The sequence below is a fragment of the Macaca fascicularis genome, chromosome 18, assembly GCF_037993035.2.
Source record: "Macaca fascicularis isolate 582-1 chromosome 18, T2T-MFA8v1.1".
NCBI classification, from domain to species: Eukaryota; Metazoa; Chordata; class Mammalia; order Primates; family Cercopithecidae; genus Macaca; species Macaca fascicularis.
In genome coordinates this window covers 3,117,501-3,124,567 of record NC_088392.1, presented here as the reverse complement: position 1 = coordinate 3,124,567, position 7,067 = coordinate 3,117,501, and the positions used below count along the sequence as shown (strand labels likewise).

Genomic DNA, 7,067 nt, shown 5'->3' with positions numbered 1-7,067 from the left:
GTAGGATCTTTGGATTTAAAATATCCCTTTTATGTCAGAGATGCACTGAGTCTTTCTGAGAACACGTTAACCGGCCCTGTGTAGTGATCTCCACCATCTGGTGGCAGCATTGCACCAGTGTAGACCGCTGGAACTGCACCTTCCTTTGGAGACGGCAGAAATTAAAGTCCCTGTGGTTTTCTCAGGAAGCGACATTGTACATACACGATGGCTCCCAGAAAATCCCACAGTTACATCTATGACATATTTTATAACACTTATTTAATCATCAAAACAGGACTTAATGTAGGGGTTTAATTTCTATTAACCTAAGGGGGCAGCAGGTAAGTTATACTATTCAATAAAAATCACGATTTTATGAAATTCTTCTATTTATACTCATATCTTAATTTTCATATTTCAAATCTCCAATAAGTGCTCCACCAGGATAAAAATCCAGCATTTGTTCTATCATTATCACTTAGTCAGTGACTAAACTGATATAACCAACATTTGTTTTCAATCATATCAAAGTTGTGTTTTTGAAATCCTCAACCTAATTTTAGTGTTTGACAAAAATAATACATATTCTTTAGGAAGGAGTTCTATATGAAAGAATTTTTTAAAACTTATGTTCATAAAAATTCAAAGATGTATGTGCTACAAGTAAAAGTCACTTGAAAAAGAGACATGTTTTTGGTTAAAATATGCTCTCTACCTAAATAAAATAAGTGGAAAAATATATATCTAAAATTTTTCTTTAATGCATAATATGTGTTATTTACACCCAATTGAGGGCAAGATAGCTACTATTAAAATAGTCACCTAAATATGTTATTGCGATATATTTTAACTGTGCACATTACTTTCGAGTTTTAATTGTATTTTAAATTTTTATTTATTCAAATATTTAAATTTCAAAGTTTTGAACTGTTATTAATTAAATCCAAGTAGAAATTATTTTTCACCTAAAGCAAACTGATCAGTCAGATGATATTGACGTAAGATAGGTAAGTTGCCCAGGTGGTGTGTCTCATAAAAGGCAGAGCATCCCAGCACACGTCCGTTTTCTCACGGGACTCACACTGGGAAAGGTGGTCGCCATGATGCTCACGGCAGCAGCCCTCTTGCTCCCCTGGCCTCCTTCCTTCTAACTCCTACATATCTATCAGTGCCATCAGTTCCTTGATACAAGGGGAATGGAGAAGCAAACAATTTTAAAGCAAAATATCTGAAACCACACCTTACTTGGAACAGACTGAACGACAGTAAAGAACATTATAAAGGAAGTCAAGAGAGCCCCCAAACCTTCCAGTGTTTTGACCTCTGAAATATCGTTGTATTTTCATTCTGTCCCACTGGATGATCGCATCTGAAAAGGACATTTATTCCTGGATCACTACTTCTTTCAGAGATACATAGCACCACCATATTTTTACCAGATGCAATTACAGCCAAGACGGAATATGCTTTGGCTCCTAAAAATTCTAGGTCCTAGATTTACTTACTGGAGTTTAATGAATAAACAAAAAGCCTCCAACTAAACAAAATAATTTTAATAGTAACGAAGTGAATTGTTATGTGGTTGATCTGTATAAAAATACAGCTTTTTTAGCCAAAAGAGAAGTTAATGGTTAAACGTGTGGAAGAATCACAGCCAATGCAGAAGTACGTATGGGTTTTATTACTGTTGCTTTAATCCCTGGAGCCTAACACAGCGCCTGGTGTACAGCAAAGCAGCAATAGATACGGATAGAAAAGTGAAAGCAAGGGACGCACATCCCTTGGGCTCTTCTTCAGACTCTGCCTCATAACTGCTCCTACCTGCGGTGGGCAAAGCACCTTCTTCAGCCTGTGAGCAAAGTAAAAACTAAAAATAAAAATGGGGTTATGTACTGAGAATAATAACTTGTATGTATAATACACTATATATACACATATACATGCATAGATACATGTGAGCCTATCAACATGTACTTAACTATATATAACAGATTGTATGTATAGTATATATAGTATATATACATGTATACAGGCACACAGATATATCCATACAAATCCATATACACACACACATATTCATTTACGTATGAACAATATGTAACACATTTTTTATATATACAACTCAGAGTGTATTATATATCATAATAATATATTAAGGAAGGGGAATACGGCAACGTGAGATTTGAAATATTTGAAGAAAGAGTGTGGAGATTATTTACTCATTTATTCAACAAGCCTCCTTTCCATGTCTACCCTTTTCTGGTCTTGGTATTAGAAGCTAGGGATAAAGCAATAAACAAACACTGAGCCTGAACTCATGAAGCAGAACAAAAACAAATAATATTCCAATAATTTCACAAATAATGTTTACAGTCTATTTTTATAAGTACTGTATTTAATAGATGTAAGAATCCTTTCATATTGGTCGTATATTGGGAATAGAAGTAGGTCTGGGCAATTTGTTTTCTTTGTTGTCCGGAGCTGTACGCCCCGGCCATAGCGAATAATAACTGACGATTAAAAACGCCTGAGCTCTATTCATTTCCACCTTCTACCTCCTCCCTAGATTTACCTTTTTCCCTGTATTAATACCTCATAAAAGATGGCGCTCTTCCTGCTTCTTCTTCACCCATTTTTCCCGCGCCCGTGAAAATTACTACCTGACAGCGCAGATGCAACATGACGTTGGACCAGAGAAACCAATACCTATCTGGCCACGCCTCCACTGTGAGATCATTTTCGCCTTGGCCCAACCCCTTCCCCTCCAAGTGTATATAAGGCACTGCATTACCGCCATTAAACGAGACTTGATCAGAGCACTGTCTTGTCTCCATTTCTCCTATCTCTTGTTCCCCAAATTCCCACCCCCTCCTCCAGGGCCTGCTTCGACTATCCCGCGGGCCGGGATACGTGGCGCCCGAACAGCGACCTGGAAACGAGGGACTCCGTGAGGAAGAGGCCGCCAAAGGATGGTCGACCGCTAACAAAGACAAAAGGAATTAAACTGATCACCGCGGGAACCTGCCGCGTCTGAATCGAAGGTAAGTGACGCGTCCGAAATGGGACAAGAATTAAGTCAACATCAAATATATGTAGGACAATTAAAAGAGGCTTTAAAGATACGAGGAGTAAAGGTTAAAGGTAATGACTTGTTTAAATTTTTTGATTTTGTAAAAGATACTTGCCCTTGGTTCCCACAGGAAGGAACTATTGATATCAAAATATGGCGTAGAGTAGGGGATTGTCTTCAGGACTATTATAATACTTTTGGGCCAGAAAAAATTCCTGTGACCGTTTTCTCTTATTGGAACCTCATTAGAGATTTAATAGATAGGAAGGAGGTCGATCCGCGAGTCATGGCTGCGGTCGCTCAGACAGAGCATATTTTAAAGGTGAGCTCCTGTTCTAACCTTGCAAAGCCTCCGCGGGATGCGGAGGAGGGTCTCATTTCCCTCGAGGGTGATCGTGGGAGTGGATCCCAGTGGATGTGCGGATGGCTGGGCGGGTCTTGCATGTTTGCAGTTTTTGTAAATTTGTCAAGTATCATCTGAAAATAATTATTACTATTCAGTGATTCTCAAGCTTTCTCAATTTTGGCAGTGTATATGAACCACCTGAAGATTGTATTTTAATTGGTTAAAACAATGGTTCTCATTGAGTTTCAGCCTTCAGTGTGCATGAAACTCACTTGGGAGGCTTGTTCAATCACAGCTTGCAGAGCTCTGCCCTCCAAGTTTCTGATTTGCTGCGTCTGGGGTGCAGACCATTATTTACTTATCTACCATGTACCCAGGTGATGAGGTTTTTGGTCTTGTAGGCATGCTTTGCGCTTACAAGATTTAAGAGCAGTAAATATCACTATGATCCTTATGGGTGCCTTACAACCAGGATTACCTTCACCGGTTGCGATTCCTCAAAAATATTTTAAAATCATTATTGACCTTAAAGATTGCTTTTTTACAATTCCCCTTCATCCTGCTGACCAAAAAAGATTTGCCTTTAGTCTTCCATCTACAAATTTTAAACAACCAATGAAGCGCTATCAATGGAAAGTCTTACCTCAGGGTATGGCTAATAGTCCTACCTTGTGTCAAAAATATGTAGCTGCTGCTATAGAGCCAGTCAGAAAAACGTGGGCACAAATGTATATTATACATTATATGGATGATATTTTAATAGCAGGAGAAATTGGCGAACAAGTCTTACAGTGCTTTGCTCAACTCAAACAAGAGTTAGCAGCAGCTGGACTACAAATAGCCCCAGAAAAGGTACAATTACAAGATCCATACACCTATCTTGGTTTTCAAATCTTTGTTAAACACTCTAAGCTCAATTTTCATGAAGAGGTCCCGGATAAGCTCAGTGGGAGAAGGTGAGGCCTGTCATGACATGTTGGTGCAGTCTTAGCTTTTCTACGTATTTGATACAGTATCTGGATAAAATTTGAAAATTTCAGTCAATGAATCTAGTGCCTCAAATTACCAAAATATTCGGTTGAGTAGAGGTTGCAAGGAGTACCTTGATTGCATTCTTTTGTTTTATATAGGCATTTCACATTTTGCTGTTAAAACTACTTATTTATAAAATAATTTGAACAATCTTATTTCATTAAATCTACAATATGCTTTCTCTTTGCCTAGTTAAATTCTTTTTCTTATGTTTTCTTTTTTAATCTCCTTTCATTCTCCCCATGTTGACCAGAGTGAAGGTTCTATGCATTAGACAGGACATTTGGGGCTTAATCTTCACAAAGTATTTAGCATTAAAATCATGTTGCCCTGAATTCTAAATTATTTTTATCTTCCCTGACATTACAAATTCCCTTTCGAGAACTATTTTTTGGCGGTGTCTTGTTCCTCATGTCCAGATCCTTAATTGCATGACCATCAGGAAGGTGATATACAGTCTATTTAAAGATCACATGTTGCTGTAAATCTCTGGCACAGTGACGTGGTTTATAAGGCAAATTACAACTCTATCGGACTCCTTTAAAGCGATTAAGATTGTTCTTTTTGTTGACTCTTTTTGGTCACAGTAGGCAATGGTTTTTTTAAAGGTTACTTTTGATAAAAGGTATGATGCAATGATAAAGTAAAAGGTTTCTAAGATTAAGACAAACACATTTTCCTGTGATTTTGGTAAATTTACATAGGAAATAAAAAGGTTCTAAAGGAGATTTTATCTGTAAATCATGCTCTTGACATCTTGCATTCTATAAATAATGTGGAGCAAAATCAAAGAACCTACTCTACTTGATATTTGTGCTCCCTGATGGGCTGAGCAATCACCTCTCTATCTCTAGTTATGATGATGTGGTCATGAGGATGTGGTCATGGCACTGTGGTCCTGGTGTCATGGTCCTGGTGGCATCGCTGTGGTGGCATGGCCGTGATGGAATGGCCATGTTGGAATGGTTTTGGTGGCATAATCCTGATGGCGTGGTCATGGTGGCATTGTCTGGTGATGTGGTCATGATGGTGGGGTCATTTTACAGTCTGACCTCCATCTGCTACTCGCCTCTTTAACCTGCCTTGTTAATTGCTGATCATACAGGCCTGATTTTTCTCAAATATTAGATCTCAAATGCACATTTTACTGCCACTGAAAAACCCTGGGCATGCTTACTTTTGCTTCCCTCAATGTTACTTTCTGTTCCATAAATCCATAAAGGGATCAATCATAATGCAAATTCAGTGTCTAGAACTGACAATTGTCCGTGTGTGAACAACTAAGGTAACCCCTAGATTGTGTGTGAAATATATTTAATATTCCTCTCATCTGTATTTGTCACAGTGCTCTCAGCTGGCGTGGAGACCGCAACAGGCATTCTGTAGGCCTGACAAACTTGCATTTGTTGCTTCCAAGACCTAAAACGTGTGTCAAGCTCAGTCATGAGACATAGGTAGAAACTGCTATTTCTGGATTTCCTGTAATTCTTCTCCATGACATTTTGGAGTTTCTGGGTTATGCATATTTTAAAATCTGCTACAGTTCCACTGTTAGCTTATATCATACAGGAGATTTAACTTTATGTTGTTACCTATCTAAAAAATAATCCACCTGATGGATTCTCTATTTTCCTACTTTAAGACCAGCAAATTAATTTAATTAAAAATGGTTAGTTCTTTAAAAACTTCAAACAGTTAACATGTAATTTTTGTCAATAGATGTTTTAAAATCTTGCTTATTATTAAACCAATGAGATAATAGTTGTGATCTTAATATTTAATGGTAACTTTCAATATTCTGACTTTGAGAGAGGAGTGTAACTCTAAGATAACAGGTAAATTAATATTGTTTATGTTCTATTTCATTTGATAGAAAAGGGCAGTGGGAGATGATTTTGGCTAGTCGAAATGTTAATAATGACATTTATTTATTTTATAATATGTCTAGACAAAAAGCTATGAGTATGTAGTATGTTTGTGACACTAAAACCTCAGTTCTTTTCCATTCATTATAACACATTTTACAAAATTGCTTAATTTTTGTTAATTTTCCGTTTCAACTCAAAATGAAAAATTCAATGATAATTGACCAGTTCAGTAAACAATGGGCATGGGATTTCAGGACGTTGATCAATACTGAGAGTCCTCTCCATCAGTTTTCCTGGAACCCCTGTAGAATAACTAATACAATTAGATATTGATGGGATGTCACAAGCTTTTTATGATGGGCAAGGAACTCCAATATGCAACAGTATTTCCTCAGTGTGTGTGTGTGTAAGTGCATGCATTTGCATTACAAGCTAAGACTTTTAGAAAAATAATACCTCACCTGGCCATTTGCTCGCCTCAAATTCCAGTTTTCTCAGAATTTCACTTATTGCCTAGTCACATGGTTCAATAATATAATGAGCATTAGAATTATTATAGCTTTTTTTTCACATTTGCCCTCAATTCCCATTTTTCAGGAAAGGCAATTTGGTACCTTGATATCACCACAGGTACCTGTCCAACACCTCTAAGGAGACTAGGTGTATTGGGGTCATTTCTCTGATGATCTGTGTGGTTCACTCCACAAGCTCAGATCCATTCTGGTGCTTAAGTGTCCATTCTACACAGCTCAGTTTTTTTTTTTTTTTT

General features: G+C 37.4%; 1 protein-coding gene across 10 annotated transcripts in view; it reads left to right on the top strand.

Moving 5' to 3' along the window:
* The first annotated feature begins 2,784 nt into the window (after window positions 1-2,784).
* LOC123570032 (uncharacterized) overlaps window positions 2,785-7,067 on the top strand; it is a 111,678-nt gene continuing 107,395 nt past the window's right edge. For all 10 annotated transcript variants that reach the window (XR_012427388.1, XR_006693991.3, XR_010582751.2 and 7 more), the window contains exon 1: window positions 2,785-3,023. The gene's annotated coding sequence lies outside the window, so the exon portion shown is untranslated. The remainder of the gene's footprint in view (window positions 3,024-7,067) is intronic.